The sequence below is a fragment of the Argentina silus genome (genome assembly GCF_951799395.1).
Source record: "Argentina silus genome assembly, chromosome: Y".
NCBI classification, from domain to species: Eukaryota; Metazoa; Chordata; class Actinopteri; order Argentiniformes; family Argentinidae; genus Argentina; species Argentina silus.
This window is the reverse complement of record NC_139654.1, coordinates 38,835,073-38,859,493: the sequence shown is the minus strand read 5'-3', so window position 1 is coordinate 38,859,493 and position 24,421 is coordinate 38,835,073. Positions and strand designations below refer to the sequence as shown.

Here is a 24,421-nt window from a genome sequence, read left to right as displayed (position 1 = left end):
GGAATTCCTAAAAAAAGAAAGACAGAAAAAAAGAGAAAGAGAGGGGGAGGGGGAGTGCAACTTTAGTGGTAAGAATAAAATTACTTCCAATCATTTAAAATGACTTATTCCGATTACTTAATAGGTTGAGGTTCTTATGGACATTGATGAAGGTAGTCTGGAAGAAACAGGTTATTCCTAGGGCATGGCGTAGAGCAGGGGGAATTTTTATTCCCAAAGAAAGAGACTCTGTAGACATTAGTCAGTTTAGGCCTATAAGCCTTCTTAATGTGGAAGGGAAGGTTTTCTTTAGTGTGGTGGCACAGAGGTTGTCTAGTTACTTAGTAAAGAATAGCTTAATTGACACTACGGTGCAAAAGGCTGGAATTCCAGGCTTCTCCGGGTGCTTGGAACACACCAGCATGATTTGGAATCAAATTCAGACAGCTAGACATGAGAAGAAAGACCTTCATGTGGTATTTTTGGATCTGGCGAATGCTTTTGGGTCAGTACCGCATAGTCTGTTATGGGAGGCGTTTGACTTTTTTAAAGTGCCAGACAGTATAAAGAGGTTAGTTAAAGCTTACTTTTGTGACATTCAACTCTGTTTTACTACAGCAGAGTACACTACAGCTTGGCAACAGCTAGAGATAGGCATTATGGCAGGCTGTACAATTTCCCCTTTGGCCTTTACCATGGCAATGGAAGTCATAATCAGAGCCTCGAAATGGGTAGTGGGTGGGGAAAGGTTGCAGGGAGGGCTGCGCCTCCCACCAATCAGGGCTTACATGGATGACATGACAACTATGACATCAACAGCCCCTTGTACTAGGAGGCTACTGGATAAACTAAATAGCAACCTAGAATGGGCTAGGATGAAAGTGAAGCCAAGCAAGTCTAGGAGTATCTCCATTGTCAAAGGGAAGATAGCTGATAAAAAGTTTTTCATTGGTGGGGAAGTGGTTCCAACAGTGTTAGAGAAACCGGTTAAAAGCTTAGGAAGATGGTATGACGCAAGCCTCAATGACAAGAGTCAATGTGAGGAGTTGAGGCAGGAGATGATTCAAGGCATCAAAGGTATAGATAAGTCAGGGCTCCCAGGCAAGCTAAAGTTGTGGTGCCTACAGTTTGGATTGTTGCCTCGGCTGATGTGGCCACTGACAGTTTACGAGGTTCCCATATCGAAGGTTGAAAAAATGGAAAGGTTGATTAACTCTAATATTAGAAAGTGGCTTGGAGCCCCGCGCTGTCTGACCAGTGTGGCCCTGTATGGAAAGGGCATGCTAGAGCTGCCGATTTCTAGTCTGACAGAGGAATTTAAATGTGCCAAGGCTAGACTGGAAATGACTCTAACCCAGTCAAAGGACCCAGTTGTTAGAAGTGCAGCGCCCATAGTTAAAACTGGAAGGAAGTGGAAGCCTAAAGAGGCAGTGCAACAGGCACAGGCAGCCCTTAGCCATAGGGATATCATTGGGCAGGTTCAGCATGGACGTGGAGGTCTAGGGCTGTGTGCAGGAAAACCTGTGTGGAGTAAGGCAACAGCAGTAGAAAGGAGGAAACTGGTAGTGGAAGAAATACACAGACAGGAGGAGATGATAAGATGTACAAGGGCGGTGGCACAGGCAAAACAAGGCCAGTGGGTAAACTGGGAGAGTGTAGTGAAGAGAAGCTTGAAGTGGAAGGATTTGTGGAGCATGGAGGCAAGCAGAATTAAATTTATCGTAGGGGCTACTTATGACGTACTGCCATCTCCCCAAAATCTTAATCAATGGTTGGGTGAGGATGCTGCCTGCCCGTTATGTTCCAGCGTATGCACACTTAGGCATATAATGACTGGGTGTAGAATCAGTCTTTCTCAAGGGCGATACACGTGGCGTCACAATCAAGTGTTGAAATGTTTAGCTGCTGCAGTTGAGGGAAAACGGCTAGAAGTAAACTCGCTAGCTAGTAGTGGCCAGCGGAAAGACATTGCATTTATAAGAGAGGGAGAGACTGGCGTAAGGAGGCCAGGGCGCAGCTGCGCGCAGGGACAGTTGCGAACTGGCGCAGATTGGAAGTTAAAGGTAGATTTAATTGAACAGCTAATCGTACCGGCTGAAATTGCTAGCACTAATTTGCGGCCAGACATGCTGCTGTGGTCTGAAGCACAGAAGCTAGTTTATATTATCGAACTCACGGTCCCTTGGGAAGACCGGGTTGACGAGGCTTATGAACGAAAGAAAGCTAAATATGCAGAATTAGCGGCAGACGCGACACAGCGTGGGTGGACCGCTTTTGTTCGCCCAGTGGAAATTGGTTGTCGAGGATTTGTGGCCAAGACAACCTATGCACTGCTAACGGAGCTGGGTATTCGCGGACGAGAATTGAAACTGGCGATAAAGAATATGTCGGTAGCAGCGGAGAGCGCTAGCCAGTGGCTGTGGCTGAGGCGGAAGATCAGTAGCTGGGGTTCCCGTTAAAGGTAAGATGCAACAGCGACTTGACTAGAGCATGAGGTAGCATAGCTTGGCATTGTTTGGCTATATTAATGAGAAGGCATCGTGTCATATTGTGGTGGTGAGGGGTTTTGTACTGCCATTGTTTGGCTATATTTATGAGAGGATATCGTGTCATAGTGTGGTGGGGGGGGTTAGTACTGCTAGCCAGTGTAGGCTAGCCATGAAGTTGCACGGACACAAACATTCCCCCACAACATAAATAAAGGGCACACTCACCCCTCCTTTCCCTAATCCGGGACCGTATCCACCCGGGGGCTTCCCCACCTCTAACCCTTCCCTCTACCCTAAATTAGGGTTTGAATCCCTGCATCTACACTTATATAAAGACATAAACATAAACACATGCACACACTATTTAGGCCCCCACATACACCGTTCCCTTACCTTACAGAAAACATTTACCCTAGATAGGGCATCACACACACACACTGATGGGGTGGGTAGGCTGATAGGTTGGTTGTAGGGTTTAAGTTAAAGATAGTATTGAGGTAGTGGTGTTGAGGGGGGTGTTTCCAGGACGCTGGACTACACAGTTAAGCCTTCTCGAGGTGTCGTGGGCCTAACTTAACGAAACACCGGTGACAGAAGGTGCCCACTTGATAACCCCAATGACATGCTGCTTACCTCAGTTGGCTAGAGTAGGTAACCGGTGAATGGTACCACCTGAGGAATGACTCCGTAGACCTATGACGGCGTAGCCTGATGTTTGCTATGGTGTTGCAACGAATGGTGGATATATCACTCGCTTTGTTGGTTTGATTTGGCCTTCTACATCTGTTTTACCTTGGATCATGGCACAAGGGATTATAACATCTTGTCCTGTGTATTAATAAATAGCGTGTGTGTGTGTGTGTGTGTGTGTGTGTGTGCGTGCCCCCTCAGAAGGACGCCATGAGAAGCTGAAGGTGGTGCTCCAGGAGGCTCGAGACTCCAACGACCAGAGACTCCGTGTTGAAGTACCAGGGAACCTCCTGACCAAACATGTCGTCCAGAAGCATCATCAGCCCGCCCTGAGGTAAGGCTCTGAGTTACTGCTAGTTCACAGTACTCATTTAAACTGAACAATAGATTGGATGCTAAATACTAGAGAGAAGGAACAGTAACAACATCAGAACTTGTCTGTACCTTCAGGTGCAGCAGGCATCTCTCAGCCTCTGGTTTCATGTTGCTGGCAGGCAGGCAGGAGTGTAGGAGAGAGTACAGACGCTCCACAAAACCACCAGGTTGCTAACAGCAAACATAGGAGGAGAGAGCAGAGAGTCATATGAACTTGTCAACAAAGTCACCCTGTAACAGTCTTCAGTATAAGAACAGTACTCACCACCACCAGGGGCCTCCCCACCATCACCCCAAACAGAACCAGCTCATAGAGGATGTCTATGAGGTTGACATGGCTAATCTAACAAAAGACAAAAACATTTACAACAAAATAGCAATGATATTAAAAAGAAGGACCCAATACAGGCACAGGTAATCAATGTGAGACTACTGAAGTGAATGAACTAACCTGATGTTCTGCCAGCTCCATCTCAATGTCACCCTGTTTGGAGGGATCACTCAGGTACCCAACAAGGTCATCATAGGCACGGATGAACTGTGCCTCGTCCTATACAGAACAAGAGAGACAATGTCAGTAAACGGTTGTTACATTTTCTCTTGATAATTCACTCTGTTGGAGGAAGCCAATGTCTTACCTTGTGATTGGCCTGAACCAGTGCTCCCAGCAGGACCTTCCCAGCCACGTACAGCTGGTTCTTGCTCTGGGTGGAACTGCGCAGGGTCTGGTAAAGGGGGAAAAAAATAGTGAGACACCATCTGACAGAAGACAGAAGAGAGAAAGCACAGAGAAAGGGTGGTTGACTCACTGTGAAGGCCTGGCGTAGGGTGGTGGCAATGTCCTCAGTCCTCTTGGTGGTCAAATAGAGGCTATGGGAGAGAATGACGCATGTAAACCGGTGGAGTTACTAAGTGATAATATGGTAAAGGCTTGATAATATGGTAAAGGCTTAAGTGTTAAGTTTGACCTCATAGCAGTTCTGGCCCTGTGGCTCAGGATCAGTGTACTGCTGCTGAGCGGGTGTGGAGAAAGAGTCAGCCCCCGACCACGCAGTGGAGGACAGCTGCCCATCCGGTCCCATACGCAGGACGGTATTCACCACAGAGATGTCTGTCTGCTACTCACAACACACACACATACACACATCTCTTTAGCTAAAATGCATGGAGGTGGCTAGCAAGCTAGCTAGTTCAAGCTAAAGGTAACTCTTAGCAACGCCCTTAGACACTGTCAACGGGTTACTTAGCCACCTAGCAGCTAACAATGCTATCATTGCTTCTAACTGGCAAAATAATCATTGCACACACAATTTGTGAGATATGTGTCTCCTGTAAAATGTAATTAAATGTCACATACCCTCTTCAAAGTCGCTGTCGCTTTCCTCTTCACGATCGCGAACCTTGCAAAAAAGAAAACACGAACAACCCGTCGTAGAGACGGCAGACCGCAGTCCACGCACTCGCGCAGCCAATCCTGAATATCACCGAGGCATTTTTCAGTCCGTTTTGCTCAGAAAATCAGCAGGTTTGTGTCGATGTGAACATCAACTGAAGTCTGTTGTTATCTGGAGCGGACTGAACATTCCATAGAATGTTGCTAATGTTCTATATTGAAAGGTTGCATAGCAACACACCGTTTTGAAAATAATGAGTAATAATGATGCATGACATGTATCATCAACACTTTTCAAAAATGCGTTACCATGTGACCTCTAGAAATAGAACATGAGCAGCCTTCTATGTTTGATCCAGCGCTACGCAGCAACACACCTCTGATGATGTTGACATTGACGAGACCCAGCTAGTCTTCTGAGCGCTAGCATTACTACGCCACTAGCATTAGCAACGAAAGGTACTGAGAAACGCAGGTTTGGCTGCGGGAGTGCATGGATAGCGGACTGCCATTTCTACGACAGGTTGTTGTTCCTGTTTTCTTTTTGAGAGTACAGCGACTTCGAAGCAGGTATGTCACGTTTAATTACATTTTACAGTAGACACGTGGTAAACAAATGCATCTGTGTAATGGCATGACTGTTAGTCCGTCAGTAGCAACGGTGGTAGCATTGTTAGCTTTAGCTTGAACTAGCTCGCTTGCTCGTCACCAACATGCATGTTCGACTTGTGCCGTGTTGTTTTAGCAACACGTATCGAGTGGTTGTCTAACTATCGTTCAGATATGGTCCAACTATCGTCACATACCCTCTCCGAAGTCGCTGCCGTCGCTTCCCTCTTCACGATCGCGGACCCAGCAAAAAAGAAAACACGGAAGTAAAAACGGCAGGCCGCAGTCAAAACCTGAAAAACACTGAGGCATTTTTCAGCCCGTTTTGCTCCGAAAATCAGCTGGTTTGTGTCGATGTAAACATCAACTCAAGTTTGTTGTTATCTGGAGCGGATTGAACATTCCATAGAATGTTGCTAATGTTCTATATTGAAAGGTTGCATAGCAACACACAGTTTTGAAAATAATTCATAATAATCATAGATGACATGCATCATAAAGACTTTTCAAAAATGCGTTACCATGTGACCTCTAGAAATAGAACATGAGCAGCATTCTATGGAATGGTTGATCCAGCGCTACACAGCAACACACTTCTGTTGATGTTTACATTGAGGAGAACCCGCTGGTTTTCTGAGAGCTAGCATAACTAAGCCATGAGCATTAGCAACGAAAGGTACTGAGAAATGCCTCGGTGGTAGGTATGTCACGTTTAATTACATTTTACAGTAGACACATAGTAAACAAATGCATCTGTGTAATGGCATGACTGTTAGTCCGTCAGTAGCAACGGTGGTAGCATTGTTAGCTTTAGCTTTAACTAAGACTGTGAGGTGGAGGAGGCCAGACGAGACCAGCTATTCCACTTAGACACAGTCCGTCTGGCGTAAGGACAGACACACTGATCTCTGATGAGGAGGATTTCTCATTGTACAATGTATGCTCCCTCCTCTGTCTCCCCTCAGCTCCAGCAAAGCCCTCCTCCTGCAGCTCCTGTACCTGGTCCCTGTGAGAGGTGAGAGGGGGGCGGTGAGGCGTGCTGTGTCCCTCTGCAGTGCCCTGGGTGGAGAGCTGGACCTCAGTGAGACCACAAACCAAAGTTATACATAGTTAGTATATAGCTGGTATATGATTCCAATTCTCAGAATGAGCCATGAATCAGGAAATTTGGTGTTTCACATATAAGCATTAGCAATGTTTTTTTGAATTGTTTTTTTATGACTGCCATGGGAGTGGCTGTGGACAAAATCTGCGATGGCCCTATATCCAATTACATTTCTGAAGTCCCTCTCTATCAGAAGAGGTTTTATGCTCTCACCTTTAAACCCAGATGAACATGTATTTTAATCTGAACTGTCTTAGACTATTAAATATAACTTGAAATGGTGACTGACTACTGCTTGAGTTTGTTTTGTGTGAATCTGTAATGACACCAACTCTCATTACAGACCATTATTGACCAATAAGACACTTTACTAAATTTCTATTTCTATCTCTCCACTGGACGAAAGTCATTCCTATGGGATTTCCCATAGAGTGAAATAAGGCAGATTTCTTGACAGATTTCATGTTGACAGACATCAATAGCAGACTCCAAAGTCACTAGGTCTCAACTACCCAGCTTAAGCATATTGAACAACACTTATTGGATTTGTGTTCTAATGGCCTACTCTATGTTACCTAGTGATAGGTTTGGGAATTGTTATCTGGGTTTCGTTCTTCCTGGTACATCATCTAGGACTACCTTCTGACTATGTACAACACTCACACACACATGCTAGATATTCTGCCTGATGGGAGGGCAGGACAGTGATGTCAGGTGTGTGTGGTCATTTGATTGTTGTTGTTGTAATGGCTTAATTACACCTCATTTGGCTCTGTTCTAACCTACCACTCTAGTCTTACACACACGTTGCTGGGGAAATGGCACAAGAAAGACGCAATCCTAGCAACGACAATTGTCAGTAGCACTAATTTTGTAATAATGATGCATGACATGTATTTTCAACACTTTTCAAAAATATGTCACTAATGTATTGGCATTATTACAACTTTGTGTTTCCAATGTATTAATAAGGGCTTTCCCTATTGGCTTCCCTATACCACATAAAACACTTGGCACTCCAGGTGGTGAGTGTACCGGAATTCTTTGGCGGTGAGTGAGTTAAACGCAGATGACGGTTCAAGATACAGCATCAGTAGACAAACATGTTTTGCAGCGCTCACTCAGTCCTGTACATCATGCATGCTCATGGTGTCAACTCAACGTATTGTATGTGTGAAATAGGACAAGCAGATCTCACTCACTAGTAAGATGAGGAAAGTGGTTCTTTTATATTTCCTGTTGTTACTTTTATATCTTTTCATGTTTTTATTATTCATTTTGGTAATTCTTGATTATTATACTTTGTTTAAAATAATCAAAGAGGGGACTGTTGGAATTGTACAATATTCTATGTGCCTCTCGACCTTTCACCTAGTGGTACCATGCCATAACCAGTACACAATGCAGAGACATGAAATCAGATGCTGGGGAATGGGGGGCCTAGGACCTGTAGCCCTCCAAGGCCAAATTCCATTGCAAGTCTATATATTCTAGTAGTAGTGTTACTATACTGGTACACAGTACACAGTGTGTCTTTATTCTTGATGGAAAGTTGGAGGACATTACATATGAATTAGTTTATTTGTGTTTACTTAATGTGGGGATGAAATATGTTCCTCTGACACTAGACACCAAAATCACTACTATAGAGAGTGAAATGTTTGATTCTGTCTTTGAGATTCTTATAGCCCAATTTTGTGCAATAATATCTATTTACTAAAATCTGATCTTTAAGAAAGATATTTTTCTCCCTCTTTACGCAGTCTTGGATATTGCTCTGTTAAAGAGAAACAATGTTTCTTCTGGAACTTTTTCAAGTTTAATTGTGGTATGATTTCTGAGTAGTTTCTTGACTATTAAAGTGATTCTACGAGATAATTTCTATAATCTCAGCCTACAGTTCTCAACGTAGCGCTAATGAGTTGGAAACGGGTCCCTGTTACATGCCCTCAGTGTGGTGCGTATGTGTGTGGATTCCACGTAGACCAATGACATCGACACACTTAACAGTAATGCTGCTTCTAAAGTTGGCGATGATAAACTAGGGAGTCTGTGGCTGAATGAGATAAAACAGTGATTCAATTGATTATATTTGTACAAACTATGCATTGATAATTCAGACACAAAATAAGAGGTTAAATAATACAGAAATAGTTATTGCCATATCCCGTAGCTTCTCTTTAATGATTCATTCATAGATAGTGACAATTCAAATAATTTGAAAATATGTGGCTGCACTGTTACTAATGCTATAAATGCAACACATGCTTATAATGTGCAAACTGAATTATAAACCCATTATAAAAGGAAACCTTAGTGTTAAGTGTCACCAAAAGAAAAGAAAACACAGAGACATTAAATCAATTTGAGATACTCTATCACTCATTTATTTGCAAATATATGTAATAAGTGTCTGTAAGTAAAGACAATGAGACTCCGGTGGCCCTGCATATCAGAGAGAGAGAGGGGAAAGGGAGAGAGGGGGGGGACATAACAAGAAGGCATGTGAGGTTATTATTTAAACTTTAACTAGAATACTTATTGGATTTCACTGAAGTATCCTTTGCGGTTACTGATGGAGTTTGACCCTGTGGAATTCCTAAAAAAAGAAAGACAGAAAAAAAGAGAAAGAGAGGGGGAGGGGGAGTGCAACTTTAGTGGTAAGAATAAAATTACTTCCAATCATTTAAAATGACTTATTCCGATTACTTAATAGCGTGTGTGTGTGTGTGTGTGTGTGTGTGTGTGTGTGCCCCCTCAGAAGGACGCCATGAGAAGCTGAAGGTGGTGCTCCAGGAGGCTCGAGACTCCAACGACCAGAGACTCCGTGTTGAAGTACCAGGGAACCTCCTGACCAAACATGTCGTCCAGAAGCATCATCAGCCCGCCCTGAGGTAAGGCTCTGAGTTACTGCTAGTTCACAGTACTCATTTAAACTGAACAATAGATTGGATGCTAAATACTAGAGAGAAGGAACAGTAACAACATCAGAACTTGTCTGTACCTTCAGGTGCAGCAGGCATCTCTCAGCCTCTGGTTTCATGTTGCTGGCAGGCAGGCAGGAGTGTAGGAGAGAGTACAGACGCTCCACAAAACCACCAGGTTGCTAACAGCAAACATAGGAGGAGAGAGCAGAGAGTCATATGAACTTGTCAACAAAGTCACCCTGTAACAGTCTTCAGTATAAGAACAGTACTCACCACCACCAGGGGCCTCCCCACCATCACCCCAAACAGAACCAGCTCATAGAGGATGTCTATGAGGTTGACATGGCTAATCTAACAAAAGACAAAAACATTTACAACAAAATAGCAATGATATTAAAAAGAAGGACCCAATACAGGCACAGGTAATCAATGTGAGACTACTGAAGTGAATGAACTAACCTGATGTTCTGCCAGCTCCATCTCAATGTCACCCTGTTTGGAGGGATCACTCAGGTACCCAACAAGGTCATCATAGGCACGGATGAACTGTGCCTCGTCCTATACAGAACAAGAGAGACAATGTCAGTAAACGGTTGTTACATTTTCTCTTGATAATTCACTCTGTTGGAGGAAGCCAATGTCTTACCTTGTGATTGGCCTGAACCAGTGCTCCCAGCAGGACCTTCCCAGCCACGTACAGCTGGTTCTTGCTCTGGGTGGAACTGCGCAGGGTCTGGTAAAGGGGGAAAAAAATAGTGAGACACCATCTGACAGAAGACAGAAGAGAGAAAGCACAGAGAAAGGGTGGTTGACTCACTGTGAAGGCCTGGCGTAGGGTGGTGACCCTCAGGGCAATGTCCTCAGTCCTCTTGGTGGTCAAATAGAGGCTATGGGAGAGAATGACGCATGTAAACCGGTGGAGTTACTAAGTGATAATATGGTAAAGGCTTGATAATATGGTAAAGGCTTAAGTGTTAAGTTTGACCTCATAGCAGTTCTGGCCCTGTGGCTCAGGATCAGTGTACTGCTGCTGAGCGGGTGTGGAGAAAGAGTCAGCCCCCGACCACGCAGTGGAGGACAGCTGCCCATCCGGTCCCATACGCAGGACGGTATTCACCACAGAGATGTCTGTCTGCTACTCACAACACACACACACATACACACATCTCTTTAGCTAAAATGCATGGAGGTGGCTAGCAAGCTAGCTAGTTCAAGCTAAAGGTAACTCTTAGCAACGCCCTTAGACACTGTCAACGGGTTACTTAGCCACCTAGCAGCTAACAATGCTATCATTGCTTCTAACTGGCAAAATAATCATTGCACACACAATTTGTGAGATATGTGTCTCCTGTAAAATGTAATTAAATGTCACATACCCTCTTCAAAGTCGCTGTCGCTTTCCTCTTCACGATCGCGAACCTTGCAAAAAAGAAAACACGAACAACCCGTCGTAGAGACGGCAGACCGCAGTCCACGCACTCGCGCAGCCAATCCTGAATATCACCGAGGCATTTTTCAGTCCGTTTTGCTCAGAAAATCAGCAGGTTTGTGTCGATGTGAACATCAACTGAAGTCTGTTGTTATCTGGAGCGGACTGAACATTCCATAGAATGTTGCTAATGTTCTATATTGAAAGGTTGCATAGCAACACACCGTTTTGAAAATAATGAGTAATAATGATGCATGACATGTATCATCAACACTTTTCAAAAATGCGTTACCATGTGACCTCTAGAAATAGAACATGAGCAGCCTTCTATGTTTGATCCAGCGCTACGCAGCAACACACCTCTGATGATGTTGACATTGACGAGACCCAGCTAGTCTTCTGAGCGCTAGCATTACTACGCCACTAGCATTAGCAACGAAAGGTACTGAGAAACGCAGGTTTGGCTGCGGGAGTGCATGGATAGCGGACTGCCATTTCTACGACAGGTTGTTGTTCCTGTTTTCTTTTTGAGAGTACAGCGACTTCGAAGCAGGTATGTCACGTTTAATTACATTTTACAGTAGACACGTGGTAAACAAATGCATCTGTGTAATGGCATGACTGTTAGTCCGTCAGTAGCAACGGTGGTAGCATTGTTAGCTTTAGCTTGAACTAGCTCGCTTGCTCGTCACCAACATGCATGTTCGACTTGTGCCGTGTTGTTTTAGCAACACGTATCGAGTGGTTGTCTAACTATCGTTCAGATATGGTCCAACTATCGTCACATACCCTCTCCGAAGTCGCTGCCGTCGCTTCCCTCTTCACGATCGCGGACCCAGCAAAAAAGAAAACACGGAAGTAAAAACGGCAGGCCGCAGTCAAAACCTGAAAAACACTGAGGCATTTTTCAGCCCGTTTTGCTCCGAAAATCAGCTGGTTTGTGTCGATGTAAACATCAACTCAAGTTTGTTGTTATCTGGAGCGGATTGAACATTCCATAGAATGTTGCTAATGTTCTATATTGAAAGGTTGCATAGCAACACACAGTTTTGAAAATAATTCATAATAATCATAGATGACATGCATCATAAAGACTTTTCAAAAATGCGTTACCATGTGACCTCTAGAAATAGAACATGAGCAGCATTCTATGGAATGGTTGATCCAGCGCTACACAGCAACACACTTCTGTTGATGTTTACATTGAGGAGAACCCGCTGGTTTTCTGAGAGCTAGCATAACTAAGCCATGAGCATTAGCAACGAAAGGTACTGAGAAATGCCTCGGTGGTAGGTATGTCACGTTTAATTACATTTTACAGTAGACACATAGTAAACAAATGCATCTGTGTAATGGCATGACTGTTAGTCCGTCAGTAGCAACGGTGGTAGCATTGTTAGCTTTAGCTTTAACTAAGACTGTGAGGTGGAGGAGGCCAGACGAGACCAGCTATTCCACTTAGACACAGTCCGTCTGGCGTAAGGACAGACACACTGATCTCTGATGAGGAGGATTTCTCATTGTACAATGTATGCTCCCTCCTCTGTCTCCCCTCAGCTCCAGCAAAGCCCTCCTCCTGCAGCTCCTGTACCTGGTCCCTGTGAGAGGTGAGAGGGGGGCGGTGAGGCGTGCTGTGTCCCTCTGCAGTGCCCTGGGTGGAGAGCTGGACCTCAGTGAGACCACAAACCAAAGTTATACATAGTTAGTATATAGCTGGTATATGATTCCAATTCTCAGAATGAGCCATGAATCAGGAAATTTGGTGTTTCACATATAAGCATTAGCAATGTTTTTTTGAATTGTTTTTTTATGACTGCCATGGGAGTGGCTGTGGACAAAATCTGCGATGGCCCTATATCCAATTACATTTCTGAAGTCCCTCTCTATCAGAAGAGGTTTTATGCTCTCACCTTTAAACCCAGATGAACATGTATTTTAATCTGAACTGTCTTAGACTATTAAATATAACTTGAAATGGTGACTGACTACTGCTTGAGTTTGTTTTGTGTGAATCTGTAATGACACCAACTCTCATTACAGACCATTATTGACCAATAAGACACTTTACTAAATTTCTATTTCTATCTCTCCACTGGACGAAAGTCATTCCTATGGGATTTCCCATAGAGTGAAATAAGGCAGATTTCTTGACAGATTTCATGTTGACAGACATCAATAGCAGACTCCAAAGTCACTAGGTCTCAACTACCCAGCTTAAGCATATTGAACAACACTTATTGGATTTGTGTTCTAATGGCCTACTCTATGTTACCTAGTGATAGGTTTGGGAATTGTTATCTGGGTTTCGTTCTTCCTGGTACATCATCTAGGACTACCTTCTGACTATGTACAACACTCACACACACATGCTAGATATTCTGCCTGATGGGAGGGCAGGACAGTGATGTCAGGTGTGTGTGGTCATTTGATTGTTGTTGTTGTAATGGCTTAATTACACCTCATTTGGCTCTGTTCTAACCTACCACTCTAGTCTTACACACACGTTGCTGGGGAAATGGCACAAGAAAGACGCAATCCTAGCAACGACAATTGTCAGTAGCACTAATTTTGTAATAATGATGCATGACATGTATTTTCAACACTTTTCAAAAATATGTCACTAATGTATTGGCATTATTACAACTTTGTGTTTCCAATGTATTAATAAGGGCTTTCCCTATTGGCTTCCCTATACCACATAAAACACTTGGCACTCCAGGTGGTGAGTGTACCGGAATTCTTTGGCGGTGAGTGAGTTAAACGCAGATGACGGTTCAAGATACAGCATCAGTAGACAAACATGTTTTGCAGCGCTCACTCAGTCCTGTACATCATGCATGCTCATGGTGTCAACTCAACGTATTGTATGTGTGAAATAGGACAAGCAGATCTCACTCACTAGTAAGATGAGGAAAGTGGTTCTTTTATATTTCCTGTTGTTACTTTTATATCTTTTCATGTTTTTATTATTCATTTTGGTAATTCTTGATTATTATACTTTGTTTAAAATAATCAAAGAGGGGACTGTTGGAATTGTACAATATTCTATGTGCCTCTCGACCTTTCACCTAGTGGTACCATGCCATAACCAGTACACAATGCAGAGACATGAAATCAGATGCTGGGGAATGGGGGGCCTAGGACCTGTAGCCCTCCAAGGCCAAATTCCATTGCAAGTCTATATATTCTAGTAGTAGTGTTACTATACTGGTACACAGTACACAGTGTGTCTTTATTCTTGATGGAAAGTTGGAGGACATTACATATGAATTAGTTTATTTGTGTTTACTTAATGTGGGGATGAAATATGTTCCTCTGACACTAGACACCAAAATCACTACTATAGAGAGTGAAATGTTTGATTCTGTCTTTGAGATTCTTATAGCCCAATTTTGTGCAATAATATCTATTTACTAAAATCTGATCTTTAAGAAAGATATTTTTCTCCCTCTTTACGCAGTCTTGGATATTGCTCTGTTAAAGAGAAACAATGTTTCTTCTGGAACTTTTTCAAGTTTAATTGTGGTATGATTTCTGAGTAGTTTCTTGACTATTAAAGTGATTCTACGAGATAATTTCTATAATCTCAGCCTACAGTTCTCAACGTAGCGCTAATGAGTTGGAAACGGGTCCCTGTTACATGCCCTCAGTGTGGTGCGTATGTGTGTGGATTCCACGTAGACCAATGACATCGACACACTTAACAGTAATGCTGCTTCTAAAGTTGGCGATGATAAACTAGGGAGTCTGTGGCTGAATGAGATAAAACAGTGATTCAATTGATTATATTTGTACAAACTATGCATTGATAATTCAGACACAAAATAAGAGGTTAAATAATACAGAAATAGTTATTGCCATATCCCGTAGCTTCTCTTTAATGATTCATTCATAGATAGTGACAATTCAAATAATTTGAAAATATGTGGCTGCACTGTTACTAATGCTATAAATGCAACACATGCTTATAATGTGCAAACTGAATTATAAACCCATTATAAAAGGAAACCTTAGTGTTAAGTGTCACCAAAAGAAAAGAAAACACAGAGACATTAAATCAATTTGAGATACTCCATCACTCATTTATTTGCAAATATATGTAATAAGTGTCTGTAAGTAAAGACAATGAGACTCCGGTGGCCCTGCATATCAGAGAGAGAGAGGGGAAAGGGAGAGAGGGGGGGACATAACAAGAAGGCATGTGAGGTTATTATTTAAACTTTAACTAGAATACTTATTGGATTTCACTGAAGTATCCTTTGCGGTTACTGATGGAGTTTGACCCTGTGGAATTCCTAAAAAAAGAAAGACAGAAAAAAAGAGAAAGAGAGGGGGAGGGGGAGTGCAACTTTAGTGGTAAGAATAAAATTACTTCCAATCATTTAAAATGACTTATTCCGATTACTTAATAGCGTGTGTGTGTGTGTGTGTGTGTGTGTGCGTGCCCCCTCAGAAGGACGCCATGAGAAGCTGAAGGTGGTGCTCCAGGAGGCTCGAGACTCCAACGACCAGAGACTCCGTGTTGAAGTACCAGGGAACCTCCTGACCAAACATGTCGTCCAGAAGCATCATCAGCCCGCCCTGAGGTAAGGCTCTGAGTTACTGCTAGTTCACAGTACTCATTTAAACTGAACAATAGATTGGATGCTAAATACTAGAGAGAAGGAACAGTAACAACATCAGAACTTGTCTGTACCTTCAGGTGCAGCAGGCATCTCTCAGCCTCTGGTTTCATGTTGCTGGCAGGCAGGCAGGAGTGTAGGAGAGAGTACAGACGCTCCACAAAACCACCAGGTTGCTAACAGCAAACATAGGAGGAGAGAGCAGAGAGTCATATGAACTTGTCAACAAAGTCACCCTGTAACAGTCTTCAGTATAAGAACAGTACTCACCACCACCAGGGGCCTCCCCACCATCACCCCAAACAGAACCAGCTCATAGAGGATGTCTATGAGGTTGACATGGCTAATCTAACAAAAGACAAAAACATTTACAACAAAATAGCAATGATATTAAAAAGAAGGACCCAATACAGGCACAGGTAATCAATGTGAGACTACTGAAGTGAATGAACTAACCTGATGTTCTGCCAGCTCCATCTCAATGTCACCCTGTTTGGAGGGATCACTCAGGTACCCAACAAGGTCATCATAGGCACGGATGAACTGTGCCTCGTCCTATACAGAACAAGAGAGACAATGTCAGTAAACGGTTGTTACATTTTCTCTTGATAATTCACTCTGTTGGAGGAAGCCAATGTCTTACCTTGTGATTGGCCTGAACCAGTGCTCCCAGCAGGACCTTCCCAGCCACGTACAGCTGGTTCTTGCTCTGGGTGGAACTGCGCAGGGTCTGGTAAAGGGGGAAAAAAATAGTGAGACACCATCTGACAGAAGACAGAAGAGAGAAAGCACAGAGAAAGGGTGGTTGACTCACTGTGAAGGCCTGGCGTAGGGTGGTGACCCTCAGGGCAATGTCCTCAGTCCTCTTGGTGGTCAAATAGAGGCTATGGGAGAGAATGACGCATGTAAACCGGTGGAGTTACTAAGTGATAATATGGTAAAGGCTTGATAATATGGTAAAGGCTTAAGTGTTAAGTTTGACCTCATAGCAGTTCTGGCCCTGTGGCTCAGGATCAGTGTACTGCTGCTGAGCGGGTGTGGAGAAAGAGTCAGCCCCCGACCACGCAGTGGAGGACAGCTGCCCATCCGGTCCCATACGCAGGACGGTATTCACCACAGAGATGTCTGTCTGCTACTCACAACACACACACATACACACATCTCTTTAGCTAAAATGCATGGAGGTGGCTAGCAAGCTAGCTAGTTCAAGCTAAAGGTAACTCTTAGCAACGCCCTCAGACACTGTCAACGGGTTACTTAGCCACCTAGCAGCTAACAATGCTATCATTGCTTCTAACTGGCAAAATAATCATTGCACACACAATTTGTGAGATATGTGTCTCCTGTAAAATGTAATTAAATGTCACATACCCTCTTCAAAGTCGCTGTCGCTTTCCTCTTCACGATCGCGAACCTTGCAAAAAAGAAAACACGAACAACCCGTCGTAGAGACGGCAGACCGCAGTCCACGCACTCGCGCAGCCAATCCTGAATATCACCGAGGCATTTTTCAGTCCGTTTTGCTCAGAAAATCAGCAGGTTTGTGTCGATGTGAACATCAACTGAAGTCTGTTGTTATCTGGAGCGGACTGAACATTCCATAGAATGTTGCTAATGTTCTATATTGAAAGGTTGCATAGCAACACACCGTTTTGAAAATAATGAGTAATAATGATGCATGACATGTATCATCAACACTTTTCAAAAATGCGTTACCATGTGACCTCTAGAAATAGAACATGAGCAGCCTTCTATGTTTGATCCAGCGCTACGCAGCAACACACCTCTGATGATGTTGACATTGACGAGACCCAGCTAGTCTTCTGAGCGCTAGCATTACTACGCCACTAGCATTAGCAACGAAAGGTACTGAGAAACGCAGGTTTGGCTGCGGGAGTGCATGGATAGCGGACTGCCATTTCTACGACAGGTTGTTGTTCCTGTTTTCTTTTTGAGAGTACAGCGACTTCGAAGCAGGTATGTCACGTTTAATTACATTTTACAGTAGACACGTGGTAAACAAATGCATCTGTGTAATGGCATGACTGTTAGTCCGTCAGTAGCAACGGTGGTAGCATTGTTAGCTTTAGCTTGAACTAGCTCGCTTGCTCGTCACCAACATGCATGTTCGACTTGTGCCGTGTTGTTTTAGCAACACGTATCGAGTGGTTGTCTAACTATCGTTCAGATATGGTCTTCTGAGCGCTAGCATTACTACGCCATTTGCATTAGCAACGAAAGGTACTGAGAAATGCCTCGGTGGTAGGTATGTCACGTTTAATTACATTTTACAGTAGACACATGGTAAACAAATGCATCTGTGTAATGGCATGACTGTTAGTCCGTCAGTAGCAACGGTGGTAGCATTGTTAGCTTTAGCTTTAACTAAGACTGTGAGGTGGAGGAGGCCAGACTGGACCAGCTATTCCACTTAGACACAGTCCGTCTGGCGTAAGGACAGACACACTGATCTCTGATGAGGAGGATTTCTCATTGTACAATGAATGCTCCCTCCTCTGTCTCCCCTCAGCTCCAGCAAAGCCCTCCTCCTGCAGCTCCTGTACCTGGTCCCTGTGAGAGGGGGGCGGTGAGGCGTGCTGTGTCCCTCTGCAGTGCCCTGGGTGGAGAGCTGGACCTCAGTGAGACCACAAACCAAAGTTATACATAGTTAGTATATAGCTGGTATGTGATTCCAATTCTCAGAATGAGCCATGAATCAGGAAATTTGGTGTTTCACATATAAGCATTAGCAATGTTTTTTTGAATAGTTTTTTATGACTGCCATGGGAGTGGCTGTGGACAAAATCTGCGATGGCCCTATATCCAATTACATTTCTGAAGTCCCTCTCTATCAGAAGAGGTTTTATGCTCTCACCTTTAAACCCAGATGAACATGTATTTTAATCTGAACTGTCCTAGACTATTAAATATAACTTGAAATGGTGACTGACTACTGCTTGAGTTTGTTTTGTGTGAATCTGTAATGACACCAACTCTCATTACAGACCATTATTGACCAATAAGACACTTTACTGAATTTCTATTTCTATCTCTCCACTGGACGAAAATCATTCCTATGGGATTTCCCATAGAGTGAAATAAGGCAGATTTCTTGACAGATTTCATGTTGACAGACATCAATAGCAGACTCCAAAGTCACTAGGTCTCAACTACCCAGCTTAAGCATATTGAACAACACTTATTGGATTTGTGTTCTAATGGCCTACTCTATGTTACCTAGTGATAGGTTTGGGAATTGTTATCTGGGTTTCGTTCTTCCTGGTACATCATCTAGGACTACCTTCTGACTATGTACAACACTCACACACACGCTAGATATTCTGCCTGATGGGAGGGCAGGACAGTGATGTCAGGTTTGTGTGGTCATTTGATTGTTGTTGTTGTAATGGCTTAATTACACCTTATTTGGCTCTGTTCTAACCTACCACTCTAGTCTTACACACACGTTGCTGGGGAAATGGCACAAGAAAGACGCAATCCTAGCAACGACAATTGTCAGTAGCACTAATTATTCTGTAATAATGATGCATGACATGTATTTTCAACACTTTTCAAAAATACGTCACTAATGTACACAAAAATACGTCACTGTAATGTATTGGCATTATTACAACTTTGTGTTTCCAATGTATTAATAAGGGCTTTCCCTATTGGCTGTGTAAGAGTCCTTAGCTGTTGTGCACATGCGCTGTACTCTGTCTTAAAATTGATCAGTAAACGAGCACCCACGTAATGTTCGGTCTCCGTTATTGAAACCGTGAATATATATAACTCTAAATATATTACAATTTGGCGACGAGGATGGGATATCTAATGAAAGATGATCCCAGTGACGAGAGACAACTTTGCAGCAAGTAGAACGCAATAAACGAACTTTGTAGCTCGAAAGAAAGAGGCTAGCAAACGGAAGCTAAGTAGCTAAAGGCGACTACAAGCTAGCAAGATAGCTAGTTTCCAAATCGGTGCGTTAGCTGAATACAAAGAAGGACAGGAAGATTTCGAATCTTACTTGGAAAGACTGGAACAGTGGATGATCGCAAACGAGGTGGACACTGACAAAAAGGTCAGCGTGTTTCTGTCGGTAATCGGAGCGGATGCCTACAGACTTTTAAAGAATTTAGTCAGTCCTGAAAAACCTAGCACACAAACCTACGAGGAGCTAAGCGAGTCGCTCAGTGAGCATTACAAGTCGAAACCGTTTGTCATCGCGGAACGTTTCCGTTTTCCAAAAAAAAAATCAACAAGACGGTGAGTCTGTCTGATTACATAGTAGCTTTGAAGCAACTTTCAACTCATTGTGAGTTTGGTGCACATCTTAATGATGCACTCCGTGACCGTTTTGTTAGTGGGTTAAAAGCTGAGGCTGTGCAGAGGAAACTTTTATCGCAACCAAGACTAACATTCAAGACTAAGACTATTAAGTAATAAACAAAGTCAAAAGGCAAAAGGCCTGATTAGACAACTTGATGACGAAATGTAGTTCTTGAATGTTATTGGTGTATGTAGACAGGAATCAGAAACACGTTGAATAGAAGGCGTTAACCTGTGTGAAATCTATAAAGACAGGTGACTGAGGAGATAACGGGGTCGGCTACATGTTCTGCGGGAATAAAGTCTTTGAATGAATCAACAGCTCTGGTTAACGGTATTTTATTTTTAAGTATTATAACTTAAAATCTAAGACATTAGCATTAGCAAGGAAGGCCTGAAAAATGCCTTCGTGTTTTTCAGGATTGGCTGTGCGTGGACTGGGACAGCCGTTTCTACGACAGGTTGTTGTTGTTGTTTTTCTTTTTTGCAGGGCTCCCGTTGGGAGGACAGCGAGAGCGACTTCGAAGCGGGTATGTGACATTTAATTACATTTTACAGTAGTAGACACAGTCAACAAATGTATCTGGGTAATGGCATGACTATTTGTCAGTTAGTAGCAATGGTAGCATTGTTAGCTTTAGCTTGAACTAGCTAGCTTGCTAGTCACCTACATGCATTTTGGACTTGTGCTGTGTTGTTTCACAACAAATATTGAGTGGTTCAGAGAGAGTCTAACTATTGTTATTGCTCATACTTATTCTTCTTTTTCTTATCATTATTATTCCAATTCTTCCGATTTTTTGGTATGCTACTCCTCCTACAGCGTTCAAGCTATTTAGACTAATCAAACTTTAAAACGTGTGGAGAGGTATTTTAAAGTCATGATATTTATTCCGATTCCGAACCCTAGCACATATTCCTGACCAATCAGCGGGTAATGCCGCCATTAGCCTTCCTTCTCCACATACCCACTAGTAATCTGCCACTGGCTCATTCTGGCTAAGATATATATCGATTAGAGGTATGCCTCCTGGTGCCCCAGGAGCCCCTAATCTCAGTACCAGTGGTCCAGAACAGTTTCTTTGCCTATCTTGTTTTATCCTGCGCCTCTCATTGGATACTTCTTCTGTCTCAAACATGTTAGGGGGAAGTACTACCTTACGGGTCGCATTGGTATATTGCTTGGTTATAAGCTACTTTTGGCCTAGGTTGTTCCATATTCCAAGGTACAATACGCCACGTGACGTGACAGTCCCCTTTAAATTTCCCCAGGTTTGCGGTGCCATATGTTATGTTAAGTGGTTTGTCGAAGCATTCAAACTTTTGCTTCCCGTCAATTGAATCCGGGGATCTCCCTCTTTTTCTCATCTATTGTCACATCTATTTTTCTGCATTGGTCTCTAAAAGTTTGATCATAAAACGGTTGGTATCTGGTGTTGCTTAAGATACCCAAACATTCGGCTGGACAATATGGTCGTTTTGATTCTTCTATGGGACAGGACTTTTTATATAACTGTGCACATGCCTGGTATGTGTGTGAGTTAGGTACAACTCGTAGTTTTTTAAGTGGTGATGGACAACACATGAGGCAATCTCCTTCTGTTACTGACTGGGCTGTAAACTCTCCCCATTTATACCAATAATTTTGCTTTGCCTGTTCCCATAATGTATTTACCTTATATTCTCTGTCCCTATCTCTTTTGGTTTCAACCTGTGTTTGCTTCACTTCCTGACTCAATTCTCTAGGCAGGGCCTGTTCTATTTGGGACAGCATATAGATTAGTATTATTACTTTATATATCACTAGTCACTTCCCCAGGATCCCCCAGGCTCTACTGTCCTTCCCGTTCGGCTGGGGGCTGGATTTCCGGCCCCTGTTCAGCCTCTGTACCTGTTCCTTCATTTCCTCTGTGCTACTGTACGATCTTACCCGTCTTCTTCTCTGGTTTGCTTTTTCTTCTTGCCTCGGGACCCTGGTGCAGTGGTTCAAGTGGTACCAGGTTAGACTCCCTCGGACTTGTATTGCAGTGGGGGTGGCTCGCACTACCTCGTACGGTCCCTCTCTCCTTGGCTCGTTCCACTTCCTCCGGAAGACTTTGATGTACACCTGGTCTCCTGGAGTTATCGGATTGGGCAGGGGTGGCTCCGGCTCCGGCTGCTTGTCTTTTTCCTGTGAATATATAACTTTATGTATCTCAGTTAGTTGTTTCATGTACTGCTTTAGTTCCATCTGGAGTTGTTCCAGTGGTGGTCCTTTGTAAGGTATATATTATATCGAGCCTTCTGATTGGCTTTTAAATACAGCCCTCTGATTGGCTTTTAATATCGAGCCTTCTGATTGGCTGTTAATATCGAGCCTTCTGATTGGCTGTTAAATAGAGCCCCCTGATTGGCTGTTAATATCGAGCCCTCTGATTGGCTGTTAAATACAGTATAATAGCTTTATTGTCTGTTAAATAGAGCCCCCTGATTGGCTGGTAATATCGAGCCTTCTGATTGGTTGTTAAATACAGCCCTCTGATTGTCTGTTAAATAGAGCCCTGTTAAATACAGCTCCCTGATTGGCTGTGAATATCGAGCCTTCTGATTGGCTGTTAAATACAGCCCTCTGATTGGCTGTAATATCGAGCCCTCTGATTGGCTATTCAATACAGCCCTCTGATTGGCTGTTAAATAGAGCCCCCTGATTGGCTGTTAATATCGAGCCTTCTGATTGGCTGTTAAATAGAGCCCTCTGATTGGCTGTTAAATAGAGCCCCCTGATTGACTGTTAATATCGAGCCTTCTGATTGGCTGTTAAATACAGCCCTCTTATTGGCTGTTAATATCAAGCCTTCTAATTGGCTGTTAAAAAGCATTTTAAAAACATGAATGTAAATGTATATGAAAAGATGTTTTGCTATTGCTAGCTGATGATCGTTATCTCCACTCAACCGAAAATATTTTTGCCCGCCTATTGGCGCTAATTTAACGTTGTGCATGTTTTAAAAAATAAATGAATCCCAACACTGCTCTCCAACTCTGTGGTTAAGTTGATTTGATTTGATTTGATTTGATGTTTTTTTTTTTTTTTTTTAATTGACTGGTAGGTAGTGGCATCCTGAGTTTAAAGACACCAGAGGGTCAGACTAATTCATCTGGTGTACTGTGTGGTCTCTGGCATGCCAACACTAATCTCTATTCTCTCCCTCTCTGCTATGTCCCCTGTCGAAAGTCTGGCCCTCTCCCGACCTGCATTTCCACCTGGGAATGTCACTCAGAGCTTCAGAAGGGGGATTATTCCAATAATCCTCGGTCTCAAGGAGGCTCTCGACAATACCAAGTGGCCCGGCTGGCGCTGAACAGAGCACGTAAGGCTGATAAATTTTCTATTAGCTCCATTAGCAGAGCCAATCGCAGTGCCCCATTCCATTAGTGCGCCATTTGTGTCCATTAGCAGAGCCAATCGCAACGCCGCATTCCGTTAGTGCGCCATTACTGCCCATTAGCAGAGCCAATCGCAGCGCTCCATTCCATTTGTGCGCCATTTTGTGGGCGGGTGACGTTTGGCTAACTGGGCTTTTGTCACACTGCTCAGATCACACCGGTAACCTGGCTTGATATATTGATTTGATCAATGGAATTGTTTATATATATTAATACTTTCTTGTCTTATCAGTTCATAGCAACACACTTGCAGCTCTCGTTGTTTGTTGACGAGAGACAGACGCTAGTTCTACGTTCGCTGAAAACTTGATTGAATGATATATTGATTTGATCAATGGAAATGTTATGCTGAATTAATACTTTAATCAGTTTATAACAACACACTATTAGTTCGCTGTTAACGAGAGACGGATACGAGCGAGTTCGAGTGCTACCTAAGGTAAGCTAGCTGTACGATTGCTGAAAATCTGTGTCAAGTCACTAAAACCAACTTGAATAACTTCCTTATATTAGTTGAATCACTAAGATAAGATCTCCGATGATGAAATATGTGTTTTGTCACTTGTTTGCTGGCGAAATGTTGAAACTGTCCGCTGTGTCTTTTCATTTTACCGTTAAGTGATCCATTCTAGACAGATTGATTTGATTCATAACCATTTTTATTGACAATTAAGTGTATGGTGATAAAGGCTTATGATTGATGACAGGTAGACAGATTTCATTGATTATACTAGTCCCATGATAGACTTTCACAGTTAGATATATTGCTCCTCGTCCCATGACAGACTTTGACAGTTAGATTGACATTCTTCCTCTTGTTGGCCTCAGATGGCGACCAAGAAGCACAGGGCCATGGGGGACAGGACAGTGAGTGGCTGTCTCGCCTCAAGACCTCTGCCACCACTGGGGTTTGGCCCTCTGATGTAGAGGACAGGCCAGCCCCCAGTCAGAAGAGGTGGTATGCTCTCTACCAGAAGGTGAAGTTTGTCTGAGAAATACACCAACAGATTAAACAGATATAAGGTAGGTTGTATATGCCATGACA

At 43.2% G+C, this 24,421-nt stretch overlaps 2 pseudogenes across 2 annotated transcripts in view; both read right to left on the bottom strand.

Annotated features, from left to right (window-relative positions):
* Positions 1-24,421, bottom strand: part of LOC310824113 (cytochrome P450 3A27-like) — a 453,840-nt pseudogene that overhangs the window by 387,366 nt on the left and 42,053 nt on the right. The gene's annotated exons all lie outside the window — the stretch shown is intronic.
* Positions 1-24,421, bottom strand: part of LOC310823668 (cytochrome P450 3A27-like) — a 196,944-nt pseudogene that overhangs the window by 131,549 nt on the left and 40,974 nt on the right. The gene's annotated exons all lie outside the window — the stretch shown is intronic.